The sequence below is a fragment of the Odocoileus virginianus genome, chromosome X (assembly GCF_023699985.2).
Source record: "Odocoileus virginianus isolate 20LAN1187 ecotype Illinois chromosome X, Ovbor_1.2, whole genome shotgun sequence".
Classification (NCBI taxonomy): domain Eukaryota; kingdom Metazoa; phylum Chordata; class Mammalia; order Artiodactyla; family Cervidae; genus Odocoileus; species Odocoileus virginianus.
Window position 1 is genome coordinate 20,321,773 of NC_069708.1, and position 14,225 is coordinate 20,335,997.

The window sequence follows — 14,225 nt, forward strand, 5'->3', positions numbered from 1 at the left end:
ATTAAGTGGCTAGCTCTCATATATGGTCCTTGTATGGGCAAGTTTTAAGTTAAATAAGTGGATTTCCTTATGGGACTGCTATACTGTGTGAAGACTTGCCTCTACCACTCTTGCAGGTTTCTCAGTTGCCTGAGAAAGCTATTGCTGACCAGGAGGAGTTATCTTCTTCAGAGCAGAAAACTCTCATGTGATGTTTTCACTGTATGGTAATAAGTCCTTTTAAAGTAGTCAATTCAACAGGCCAGCCTCCTACCTAATCACCCAGTCCAAACCTACTCACTGTCTTTCAATTGAGTAGAATCATCCCAGTGTCTCTCAACTAAGGTAACCTATTTAGTGCCTTTCAACTGAGCAAAATCTCCCCAGTGCCTCTCAGAAAGGAGAATCTACTACTCACAGCTATGAGTTTGCCAACCACTTAGAATCATCCACTTTCAAGACCCAGGAGCGAATTACCTAGATGCATCTGGACTCACTGAAGAGGCAGATGGCCCCAAGGGGCCTCTGCTGGTACCAGAGTTCTGGATTCTTATATGTTTAGGCAAAGAAGTGACATCTGCTCTGGTTTCCTTGGTGGTCACCAAAACTATCAACAGAAGAAAAATGCACAGTTGTGAGTTAAGTTTTATTCAGGGAACTTACTGAGGATGGCAGTTCAGGAGACCACCTGTCAGATGTCTCTGTGGAACTTCTCTGAAGAGGTAAGGCAGGAGACAAGATACATAGGACTCTTGCTGGGACAAAAATATAGACAAACCTCAAAAGATTACTGCTAATCACAAAGAGCAAACGTCTAAAATTAATGATTTTAGTGCTTTTCTATGTCTGGAAAGAGGCAAGAACCTGGATACACTGAAATTATTCCTTAGTTAAGTATGCTAACTATCTAGAACTGGAATCCAAATACAGAATACTTCCTGTTTTTTCTTCATCCCAAATTTCTTTCAGAATGCACTGTTGGTGGGCTAATGGCTTTATCCTCGTAGAACTGGAAAGATGGGTGACATTCTTTGTTTATGGAAATGACTGGCAATATTCTGTTTCCATTTTGTTCCTTCTACTGACTTTGGATTTTGTTTATTTTTCTATTTCCTTTAGATGCAAGGTTAAATTTTGTATTTAAAGCTTTTTTTTTCTTTTTATTTCTTGAGGTAGGCTTTTATTACTATATATTCCCTTTATTTCCTGAGGTAGGCTTGTATTACTATATATTCCATTCTTAGTACCATAGATTTTATATAATGTATTTTAATTTTCATTTGTCTTCAGATTTTTTTTATTTCTCTTTTGATTTTTTACATGACCCATTAGTTGTTCAGTAGCCTATTGGTCAGTCTCCACATTTTTATGCCTTTTCCAGATTTCTTCCTGTAGCTGATTTCTAGTTTCATACCACTGGGATTGGAAATGATTGATATGATTTTAATTTTCTAAATATAATGAGACTTGTTTTGAGTCCCAATATATGGTATATCCTTGAGAAAGTCCCATGTTCACCTGAGAAGAATATTCTGCTACATGTGGATGAAGTGTTTTATTCTGATCTCTCAAATACATCTGGCTTAATGTGTAATTTAAGGTCATTGTTTCCTTATTAAATTTCTGCCTGGATGATGCAAAAAGGGTGTTAAAGTACCCTACTATTATTGCGTTGTTATCAATTTCTCCTTTGGGGTCTGTTAATAAATGCTTAATATATTTTGTTGCTTCTGTGTTCAGTCAATTCACTCACTCAGTCGTGTCTGACTCTTTGAGACCCCTTGGACTGGGACATGCCAGGCTTCCCTGTCCATCACTAACTACTGGAACTTGCTGAAACTCATGTCCATTGAGTCAGTGATGCCATCCAACCATCTAAACCTCTGTTGACTCTTTCTCTTCCTGCCTTCAATCTATCCCAGCATCAAGGTCTTTTCCAATGACTCACTTCTTTTATCAGGTGGGAAAAGTTTTGCAGCTTCAGCTTCAGCATCGAATCTTTCAATGAGTATTCAGGACTGATTTCCTTTTCGATTGACTAGTTTCATCTCCTTGCAGTGCAAGGGACTCTTAGGAATCTTCTCCAACACCACAGTTCAAAACCATCAATTCTTTCGTGCTCAGCTTTCTTTATCATCCAACTCTCACATCCATACATGACTATTGGAAAAAACAGTAGTCTTTGACTAGACGGACCTTTGCTGGCAAAGTAATGTCTCTGCTTTTTAATCTGCTGTCTATCTTGGTCATATGTTTTCTTCCAAGGAGCAAGCATCTTTTAATTTCATGACTGCAGTCATCATCTGCAGTGATTTTTGGAGCCCAAGAAAATAAAGTCTGTCACTGTTTCAATTGTTTCCGCATACGTTTGCCATGAAGTGATGGCACTAGATGCCATGATCTGAATTTTTTGGATGTTGATTTTTAGCCAGCTTTTTCACTCTCTTCTTTGACTTTCATCAAGAGGTTTTTAGTTTTTCTTCACTTTCTGCCATAAGAGTGATGTCATCTGTGTATCTGAGGTTATTGATATTTCTCCCAGCAATCTTGATTCCAGCTTGTGCTTCATCCAGCCCAACATTTCTCATGAGGCACTCTGCATATAAGTTAAATAAGCAGGGTGACAATATATAGCCATGATGTACTCCTTTCCCAATTTGGAACCAGCCCATTGTTCCGTGTACAATTCTAAATTTTCCTTTTTGACCTGCCTACAGATTTCTCAGGAGGCAAGTATGGTGGTCTGGTATTCTCATCTCTTTAAGAATTTTCCATGGTTTGCTGTGATTCACACAGTCTAAAGGCTTTGACATAGTCAATGAAGCATAAGTAGGCATTTTTCTGGAACTCTCTTACTTTTTCCATGACCCAACAGATGTTGGCAATTTGATCTCTGGTTCCTCTGCCTTTTCTAAATCCATCTTGAACATCTGGAATTTCTCGGTACACATACTGTTGAAGCTTTTCTTGGAGAACTTTGAGCATTATTTTGTTAGCATGTGAGGTGAGTGCAATTGTGTGGTAATTTGAACATTTTTTGGCATTGCCTTTCTTTGGGATTGGAATGAAAACTGACCTTGTCTAGTCTTGTGGCCACTGCTGAGTTTTCCAAATTTGCTGGCATGTTGCTGCAGCACTTTCACAGCAATTTTAGGATTTGAACTAGCTCAGCTGGAATTCCATCCTTTTCACTAGGTTTGTTCATAGTGATGGTTCCTAAGGCCCACTTAACTTTGCATTCTAGGATGTCTGGCACTAGGTGAGTGATCACACCAACATTGGTCATCTGGGTCATTAATATCTTTTTTTGTATAGTTCTGTGTATTCTTGTCACCTCTTCTTAATATCTTCTGCTTCTGTTAGGTCCATACCATTTCTGTCCTTTATTTTGTCCATCTTTGCATGCAATGTTCCCTTGGTATCTCTAATCTTCTTGAGATCTGCAGTCTTTCCCATTCTATTATTTTCCTCTATTTCTTTGCATTGATCACTGAGGAAGGCTTTCTTATCTCTCCTTGCTAGTCTTTGAAACTCTGCATTCAGATGAGTATATTTTTCCTTTTCTTATTTTCCTTTTGCTTCTCTTCTTTTCTCAGCTATATGTAAGGCCTCCTCAGACAATCATTTTGCCTTTTTGCATTTTTTTTCCTTAGGGATGGTCTTGATCACTGCCTCCTGTACAATGCCATGAGCGTCCATCCATAGTTCTTCAGCACTCTGAGTTCCAATCCCTTGAGTCTATTTGTCACTTCCACTGCATAATTGTAAAGGATTTGATTTAAGACATACCTGAATGGTCTAGTTGTTTTTCCTACTTTATTCAATTTAAGTCAGGATTTTGCAATAAGGAGGTCATGATCTGAGTCACAGTCGGCTCCCAGTCTTTTTTTTTTTTTTGCTGACTTTATAGAACTTCTCCATCTTCAGCTTTAAAGAATACAATCAATCTAATTTCGGTATTGAACAGCTGATGAAGTCCATGTGTACAGTTCTCTCCTGTGTTATTGGAAGAGGGTGTTCCAATAACACCCTTCTTATAACCTTCAATACACCCTTCAATAACACAGTATCTCTTCTGTGTAAGGTACATATATATTAATAAATGCTAGATCTTCTTGATGAATTCTCTCTTTTATCATTTTATACTGTCTGTACTTCTTGGGTTTTTTTTTTTTTTTTTTTTTTGGTTTCAAGTCTGTGAGTATGATTAGACCCACGTTCTTTGTTTGCCTTTCAATTGGACTAGATTCTTCCATCCCTTCTTTTTTAGCCTGTTTCTCTTTAGAGCTGAGATGATTCTTCCAGATGTAATATATAGTTGTCTTGCTTTTTAATCCATCCAGCCACTCTGTGTCTTTTGATTGGTCAACTCAATTCATTTACATTTAGTGATATTATTGATAAATAAGAATGTCATCCTGCCATTTTAAAACTTAATTTATTTTAATTGGAGGCTCATTACTTTACAATAGTGAAGTGGTTTTTGCCATACACTGACATGAGTCAGCCATGGGTGTACATGTGTTCCTCATGCTGAGCCCCCCACCCACTTCCCTCCCCATCTTGTCCCTCTGGGTCAGCCCAGTGCACCAGCCCTGAGCACCTTGTCTCATGCATTGGACCTAGACTGGCGACCTGTTTCACATATGATAATATACGTGTTTCAACACTATTCTCTCAAATCATCCCACCCTCGCCCTCTCCCACAGAGTCCAAAAGACTATTCTATATATCTGTGTCTCTTTTGCTGTCTTGCACATAGGGTTATCATTACCATCTTTCTAAATTCCACAAATATGCATTAGTATACTGTATTGGTGTTTTTCTTTCTGGCTTACTTCACTCTGTATAATAGGCTCCAGTTTCATCCACCTCATTAGAACTCATTCAAATATATATATATATTTTTAATTTGGCACTGTAACTATATATTTTTTTTAATTTTTAATTTTTTATTATTTATTATATATTCTTTTTAACAGCTGAGTAATATTCACTATAAAAATGAAAATTAAAGGAGTAATAAAGAACTTATAATAAAAAATGAAATGATCAAAAAATGATAATATTAAAAATATATCTAGAAATTTCTCTGGAGCTGTTGAGGGCAGTGTGGCTTCAATTCAGATTCAGATAGCTCCTTGTTCCAGCGTATACTTCTTCTCAAGGTCTGTAGGCCCCTTCCAATGCTTAGTCAATGCTAACTACAGGGTTTTAATCTGTTGCACCTGTCACTTCCAGAGTGGTTCCCTCTTCTTTCTTTATTTTGGTTTCCTCTGTTTCCAAGTCTCTTCAGCGTCTAATTTTTGCCCTGACACGAGGGGGTGAAGGTGGTCTCTTATTTAGGCTCCCTTGTTCAGATGTGCTGTGGGGAGAGAGAAACGCTGCAAACAAATATCACTGGCACGTGTGGGGAGTGCTTGCAGTGTATGGACCACATCTGTTTGCCTCAGCTCACGACAGTGTGTGCTTTCCCAATCTACACTGCTCAGGTTCCAGGTTGCTCTGCAGAGGAACTGTCCAAAGCGGGCCCTGGGTTTTGTGGTCTTACTCAGTCTAAGCTGCCCAGGTTCAGGTTCTTGGGTATTCCACAAAGGCACAGACTCGGTTGGGCATGAGTTCTGTGCCCTTCCGAGGAACTCAGACAACCAGGTGCTTAGTGAGTACACTGTCCCAGGTGGGCTGTGCATCTTAATCACCTCCCCAGTCCCAGCCGCTCGGTTTCCCAGGTGCACCACAAGAGCACCGACTCAGGTGTGCCTTCAGGTGTCTTTTCTGGGGACCTGACCTCTGGCTGCGACCCTCCTGGCAGATGTCAACCGTCTAGGATCCCAGGAAGACTTGACTAGCAACTGGGAGACTGCTCACAGTTTGGTGGAGGACTCATCTCCGGGGCCAAGATTGCCCCTTGCCTTCCAGCTCTCCCTGCCTGTCTATCTTCGGCATGGTGATGGGCCAGTCCCCAGCTGGCTAGCTCTCCTTTAGTATTGGCTCAATCCTTTTTTCTGTGAGTGGGCCAGGCTGCACCTTTATGTTAGAGCATTTCACGGAAAAGTTTTTTCTCTCTTTCTTTTTTCTCTCTCTCCGGCTATCCCACAGTTTGGGTTGCTATCTCTCATTAGCTCCCTCAGATTGTCCTCAGGGCATTCAGGCCCATTCCTTACTCTAAGCATGCAATCTGCACCTCCCTGCTCAGTCCCTGCTCTCTGGTGGCAGACAGGAGCCTCTGGGCTACATTTACACTGGATGTTGCAGTTAGGTGCATATTCTGGTTTTTTTTTTAAATTTTTTTTTCATTTATTTTTATTAGTTGGAGACTAAATACTTCACAACATTGCAATGGGTTTTGTCAGACATTGACATGAATCAGCCATGGAGTTACATGTTGTTTTTTTTTTTCCTTCCTCCTGGTTATGTTGCCCTCTGAGATTCCAAAACTCCCCACAGACCCACCAGTGAGAGGGTTTCTTGCTGTTTGGAAACTTCTCCTTCATGACTCCCTCCTTAGGACTGGTCTCTGTCCCTAACTCTTTTATCTCTCTTTTTGTCTTTTATATTTTGTCCTACCTCCTTTTGAAGAGAATGGACTGCCTTTCTGTGTGCCTGGTGTCCTCTGCCAGGGTTCTGAAGTTGTTTTGTTGAAGTTGCTCAGCGTTCAAATGCTATTTTGATGAATTTGTGTGGGAGAAAGTGGTCTCCCTGTCCTCTTCCTCCACCATCTTAGGACGCCTCCTCCATAGTCCTTTTCTGACTGATAGCATCTTTTTCTTTATTTGCCTCCATGAGTTCTATCCTAATATTTCCATTTTATGTTTTTGTTATCTCAAATTATCCTTTATTTGTTGTTTTTTTTTTTTTTTTTTTTTTTTGCCAAATTGAAGTAGCTATAGTCATTTTTTCTGCTTCCCCCCCTTTTCACCTTTATGCTATAGTAAGTTAACAAAATATTCGGATATAGAGTTGCATTTTTGTGTTTATATCTCTTTATCATCTTACTCAAAGTTTTCTGTAATTTTCATTTTTGTTTCTCATGGAGGAACTTCTTTCAACATTTCTTATAATTAAATTCTAGTGTTGATGAGCTCTCCCAGCTTTTGTTTGTCTGAGGATGCCTTTATTTCTCTTTTATATCTGAATGGTAACTTTGCTTGATTGAGTATTCTTTGCTGATGGTTTTATCTTTCAGTATTTTGAGAGTGCCATTCCACTCTATCCTAGCTTGTAGAGTTTCTGCTAAGAAATCTATTTATAACCTAATGGGATTTTCTTTGTAGTTTGCCATACTTTTTTCTCCCCCTGGCTTCCTTGTATATATATGTGTGTGTGTGTGTGTGTGTGTGTGTGTGTGTGTGTGTATAGACTTATATTGACTCTTTGCAATATAATGTTTCTTGAGAAAGTTTTTTTTTTCTTTTCTTTTTGCATCGAAGTCCTAATTATAGGTCTTCTCTTAGCTTCATGGACTTATATATCCAGTTCTGTCCCAGGTTTGGGAAGTTCTCATTATTGTTTCTTTAAATAAGCCTCTGTTCCTTTCTCCTTTTTTTCTTTTTCTGGAATACATATTATCTTATTGTTTCCCTTCCTCTGTGATTCATATAGCTCTTGTAGAATATCCTTTTTACAGAAAAATTATTCTATTTTCTTACTACTTGTATCATTTCTAAATATCTCTATCAGAACTCAGTAATTTTTTCCTTTCATGTCTGCTTTTTTCCCAGTGCTTTCCAATGCATTCTTTATCTCATTTATTGAGTTCTTCAGGTTCAGAACTTCTTTGATCCCTTTTTAAAGTTCCCAACTCTTTGATGAAGTATTATTTCTATTCATTAACTTTAATCCTAAACTCAGTGAGTTCATTGAAGTTATTTTTACTTTTAGGTTAAAAGAAATTTTTATTTAAAATTGTATTAAAAGTTAGAAGAGATTTATACAAAATTCAGAAATACTTTATAAAACAACTGCCAATCTTTCTCCATTTTTTAAATGCAGATTTGGAAATTTTGCAGTGAAATAAGGTCAACAAATTATTTCTTTTATAGAGCATCAATCACAATGCTAATTTTAGGCAAAGTAATCTTTAAAACTTAAATCTTTGCATGCAAGTGAGTGAGCTCTCAAATACCAATATTCTTTATCCCAGTGACAAAGTAATAGGAAAATGACATTAAACTAATTTACTGAGGAAATAATGAATTCTGCAATTGAGTAATAAAGTATTCTGTAAATAAATAATAAAGTATTCTGTAATCTTCTTGAATTTACTCAAATTTTTAAATTATTTTCAAAAGCAGTACCCTTAGGTATGGACAATCATACTATATATGCAAAATGAATGTTAATCAAACTAACATTCAAAAAATTACAAATATTGTTGCAAAGAGGCACTTTTTGTAAGATACATTAAAGATGTTGTCATTACACTGAAGGCTTCTGGTACAGGCTGTAAACTTTACACAGAAGAATTATAATTCATCCCATTTAGAACAAATTAAAAATATGATGGCACATACAAAAGTGACCCATAAAAAAAAAAGTGACCCATAATTTTGGTGTTTTTTAAGAGGTACGTTCTGTAATTTAACAAATACTGGCTTTAAATTTTCAGTTCAAAAGCACAGTTATTTTCCAAAAGGATGACTGCACAACTGATGCCATTGCAGAGAGCAGAATCTGAACCAACTTGAAAGGTATGTGGCTCAATGAAGACAGAAACAGTAACTGATTTACCTCAACTATTAAGAAACAAAATCAATGTCAAAGTATCTGAAATCATAAAAATTCAATGCTTTACAAATTTTCCCCATGAGCTATGGAAGCTTTTCACATGTAGTCTCTAGTAAAACAAATGCATTCTATCATTCCAAGTTGTACTTATAAATCCCATGATTATTGGTGCTGAAAATAGACCAGTTATGTCTCAAACAGCACAGAGTGATAGCAATTATACGTTTCATGGAAATCTTTGGTGAGAATGCAATCCTGCAGAAGTGTCCTTATTTTGTTTTCCTCCTCATAATATCGTTAGAATCTTCCAAGTAATTTTCAAAAGAGAAACCACAAGTCCATAATGAAGGATCAGCAGACCATCCTGCATTGCTGTATCACCTATTACATGTCATGTTTCCTTTAGAGTTTGATACACTCTAACAAGTGATCACCACAGATGGTTATCTACCTGACAAGATGAATCAAGACCCATGTTTCTTCTGAGGAATTTTTCTACATGTCCAATAACTGCTTCTCGTGAAATTCAGACAAACTTCTTTTCCAGTGTCTTAAAGTTTCCTGTGCCTTCATCAACACAATAAACTCTAGTAATAAAGACATCAAGTTCAAGTGGAATAGCAAATATTAATTCTAAGGATTTTTAAGTTTTTCTTTTGCTTGAAGGGACTGGCTGTGGAACAGCAGCTTTAGGTACTTCTAGACTCCTTTCTTTATAGAAATCATGCATTTGCTTTTTTCTCTTAGATTGATCACTAATTTGTACACTATGTCTTGTAACCCTTGATCCAACCTTATGTGGTAAAGCGGTTGCTTCTAGTGTACTACTATGTTGCATTTTGGACATCTGTTGCTATAGCAAAAGTATCCTTAATGCAGCTTTTACAAAATGTATGAAGACAGTTTGTAATGGTAATTGCATTTATTAAGTAACCTTTGCAAATGGAACACAAGATGTACGGGGCTGGCTCAGAGAGATTAATCAGGTGCTCCTCCTCCTTCTGAGAGTCTGATTGGCCTCACTTCAGCTTCAGCAAGAAGTGATTCATCTCTTCCTCTTGTTCTTCCTCCTCGAGGTCCTCATCCTCTTTCAATTCCTCATCATCATCCTTGAAGCATCCCCTCAAACAGCCTGGGCTGCACCCAGGCTGCAGCTCAAGCAGTGAACTGGGAGTCTGAGCAGCCTGGAGCCACTGTCTTGGGCAGGAGCAGCAGGCTCTCCTCATCCACTTTGGGCTCTGGGGTGAGGGCAGGAGGGAAGATGGAAGGCAGAGGCAGCATGGATGTGGCTCCCTGGGCCATGGCAGTGCCCTCATTGTCTGCAACTACTGTGGGGATCCCTTCCATGCCAAAAGTAGAGCCATCAAATTTCTTAATGACAGCTATTTTAAATTATGAAAGTTGGATCATCATATTTTGTTGATAGCTTACCAAGAACAATGTCAGATTCGTGATCTCCAAAGAAGATTTAGCTTTGGCACCAGGGACCAGGCTTGATCACTCAAGAGCTTTTCTGTAGCCAAGTTTAATTAAAGTATAAAAGGGAAAGAGAAAGCTTCTGACATAGATATCAGAAGGCGGTTGGGAGTGCCCCCTCACTAGACTTAGCAAGGAAGTCATATGCTTTTTCAATTGGTTATTACAATAAATCAAAAGAATGTCTCAAAGTTGTAAAGATCTTACTAGACCCACTCCTAGAATTTACATTTTAAGATGACAGGATTAGAACTAACAATAAAAATATCTTACCAGACCTACTCCCATAATATACATTTTAAGATAACAGGATTAGTCAGAAGGTTTCAAGAAGGAGAAACTGTCCTCAAGCAGGATACATTGTTGTTATATAATCCTTACTAAGGAACATAGAGGGAAAAAAAAGTTCTTTCCTCCTTGAGAACTCCAGACCCTTATCTCCTCTTTGAAAGCCCCAAACCCCTTTCTCCTCCTCTGGGACCCCAGACTTCTTATCAACCTACCTAGAAATGGACTCTCTCATCCATCCTCCCCCATCCTTTTTTTTTTTTTTTTTTTCTTTTAGGAGAATTATATTGCCAGGAGAAAGGGGTGTCATTTTTGTTCCATAACTACTTCCTGCTGTTGAGGGGCATCGTCCTTAAATTATTGAGGCAACGTATTATTCTAACCCTCATATTGAGGGTCTCTGATCCACGACCCTGAACCTTACATAATCGCTGGAGAAGGCTGTGGCACTCATAGGAGCCTGGACAACCACTTGCCACTTAAAAGCTTTCAGAAGCTTAGAAACAAACTGCATTATACAATTGCAGATGTAAGGCAAAATAGACATTAAACCAAGTTAAAACATAATCAAAATTAAAAGTCACATTATGTCCATAGTTAAGGTACAAAGCGTTACACCAATTTATTTTAGGATTGCTAGATGTCATCAGATTAGAGAGGCACCACACGTGATTATTGTTGGTGAAGATATTGACAGAGTTGAAGAAAGTTTTTTCCTTAAAATGGAGAAACCCACCATGGAAGCCTTCAACTGATTAAGAGGGGAGTGCACAGCAGACCCAGTAATTAGACCGATTATGAAGGCTGGGTCAGGGGTCTCCTCCTGGAGTTCTCGTAATGTTTGTTGAAAAGCTGATAGTTGAGTCACATAGTTAATTCTAAGGCTTCAGGATCTATGACAATGTCTATGCACAGAAATGGTCTGCCATAGAGACAGTCCCCTTTTTTAGGGGCAGTTCAAGCCCTCATTAAAGCTATGGGTAAAACTTTAAACCAACTGTCTTGTGTTTCCTGAGATAGCTTATGCAGATGCCTCTTATTAATGTCATTAGCCTTTTCAACTTTTCTGAGGATTTGGGTCTCCAGGAACAGTGTAAGTGATATTCTATTCCTAGAGCTTTTGATACCCCTTGAGTTACAGTAGCTTTAAAGGCAGAACCATTGTCATTCTGAACTTCAGTGTTTAAGATCCCACTTACATCAGTCAGTACAGTAAGATTTTGCCCATTAGTAAACTTATGAGCTTTAGGCATTAGCAAAACAATAGTAGTGATTACACTTAACCTATATGCCCATAGCCCGTTTTTTTCAGTAACAAACAAACTAAACTCTGATTCGGTGGGCAAACTCAAAGCAGGAGCCTGCAAGAGAGCAGTTTGAAGAGTCTTAAAATCCTTTTGAGTCTCTGGGGACCAAACTAGTTTGTCAGTTTGGGCCTCTTGAGTCTCAGTTATAAGTTTATATAAAGGCTGAGCAAGTTCCCCATAACCAAGAATCCAAATGTAGCAGTAGCCTGTAATGCCCAACAATCCTCTCAATTGTCTTAAAGCCATGTTTGGCTCATTTAAGAATTTCAGACAATTAAGTATATGGATTAGGCACTTATTACTTGTATGTTTTGAACAAGTTTCCATTTATCATTTGACTTTTTTTGCACCCAAAATAGGAGTGTTGCATGGGCTATAACAGGGAATTAATAACCCCTGTTCCTTTAAATTTTCAGTGATGGGTTTTAACCACTCCTTAAACTTGGGCTTTAGTGGGTACTATTTTTGATGTGGAAATAGATGAGGGTCTTTGAGCTTGATAATGACAGGAACAGCATTTTGTGCTTGACCCACAGTTTTTCCATCAGCCCACACTTTAGGATTTACATTTTGTTCAATTAATGGGAGAGAAAGAGCAGGCTCCATATTCATGAAAACAGAGGCCTGGACATTGTTCAGTATATCCCTCCCCAGAAGGGGTAAGGGAGACTCTGGCACGATCAGAAACTCATGTGAAAATAGCACAGAGCCCCAGTTGCTCCTTAAAGGATGACTGAAATAATAGTGTTTGGCTCATCCTGACAGTCCCATTATGGTAGTGGATTGGGAGAAAGCAGGCCAGGGCCTTTAGTGAGCACAGAGAAAGTTGCTCCAGGGTCCAAAAGAAAATTGACTGATTCGCCCCCCCCCCCCCCAGTTATTAACATCTGGGGTTCCTCAGTGTTATTAGGATGGGAGATTGTGTGGGGACCCCTGAGCACCTTCAGTCCCAATTGTCTAGAGTCTGACCCCTGGGGCCTACACCTTGGAGGGCAATCTCTTCTCCAGTATGGTCATTTGTAGACCAGACATGAAGCCAGGAGCAGCTTAGATGCTGAATTAATTGCTGAAGGCAATTCTGCTTGAGATGTCCCTCCTTTTCACACTAATAACAGGTCCATTTGTTTTCACCTGGGTCCCTCTAGATATTTTTCTCAGGCTGTTTCAGAGTGGATCTAACAGCCTTTGTTGGGGCTTCAGTCTTTTGCCTAGTTCTTTTTTTTCCTCCTCTTTTCCTCCTCATATTCTCTACCATAATAGACCATCTGAGCCAGCTACAACAGTTTTTCTAAAGACTCATTTGGTCCAAATGCCTGTTTTCATAACTTATGGTGGATATCTGGAGCTGAGTGAGTGAGAAATCTATCTTATAAGGTCATTTCTCCCTCTGTAATTTTGAGATCAATGTCAGTAAATTTATAGAGAGCCTCCCATAGTCTATCTAAGAATTTACCAGGAGTTTCCTTCTCTCCCTGTTCTATGTCAGCCAACTTAGCATAGTCTTAGGTCTCAGCATGTGCTTGCTTGAGCCCAAGTATACATCCAGCAAAGTGGCTCTGTTATGGGAACTGTTTGGCTCCCAGTAGAGAGGAAAGGGCTATTCCGTGTTCCCTCTCTCCTCTCGTCTCACGTTCAAGCCATTCAACTCCAAAAGTAGTAGCTTCCCCCAAAACTCGAGTTTTTGAGTCAGGGGTCAGCATCTGTCCCAAGACATGTATTACATCTCTCCAAGTAAGCTCATAAAGTAAAATTAGCCCTGTAAAGTCTTCTTTGTACTTTTTGGTCCTCTAAATAGCCTCCCAGATCTCTCTTTCTTACCACTGGGTAAGAAAAGGGCTTATGGATTTTTATGGATTGGTTATTTTTCCCAGTGGGGGCCTCCTGAAGAGGCAGTAAATTGAGTGTCTATTCCTTAGCCCCTCTAGCTATCTTTCATATATGTCCCTGGGGATAAATTAGAGTAGCCTGCTTTTTCTCATCCTCATCCTCTTTCTCATCCTCTGTCCCATCCTCTTCTCTATCTTGTATTTACCCTTAGTTTTGGTTGTCTGCACCTCCTCTACTTTGGTTGTCTTAGTTCCTATTGAAATCAAAGTGGGGCTGCATTGGATCTGTGGCTGTTTAAACTTCTATTGAGATTGAGGCAACCCTTCCTGGAGGGGTTCCTTGACCCTCAGCTTGCTCAGTTGTTTGCCCCAGATACAGAGGCAGAGGCAGAGTAAGAGGACAGGAGGGAACTGAAGGCTTTACAGCCAAATCTGTATCCTTAGGACACAGGTCTGGCATGCCTCGCAGAGAGATAAAGAGCAATGCATATGTCACTTCTACCCATTTCTCTTGTTTCTACAGAACTGGTCTAATTGTAAAACAGTATTATAATTGAGACCCTTCAACAAGCCAGTATTCCTTGTCTTCCAAAGGATACCATGACCATTCAGTATCACAGAA

The 14,225-nt window shown here is 39.0% G+C and overlaps 1 protein-coding gene and 1 pseudogene across 2 annotated transcripts in view; one reads left to right on the forward strand and one right to left on the reverse strand.

Moving 5' to 3' along the window:
• Positions 1-14,225, forward strand: part of ZC3H12B (zinc finger CCCH-type containing 12B) — a 668,157-nt gene that overhangs the window by 122,036 nt on the left and 531,896 nt on the right. The window lies entirely within an intron of this gene.
• LOC110137530 (polycomb group RING finger protein 6-like) lies at positions 8,993-10,053 on the reverse strand (annotated as a pseudogene).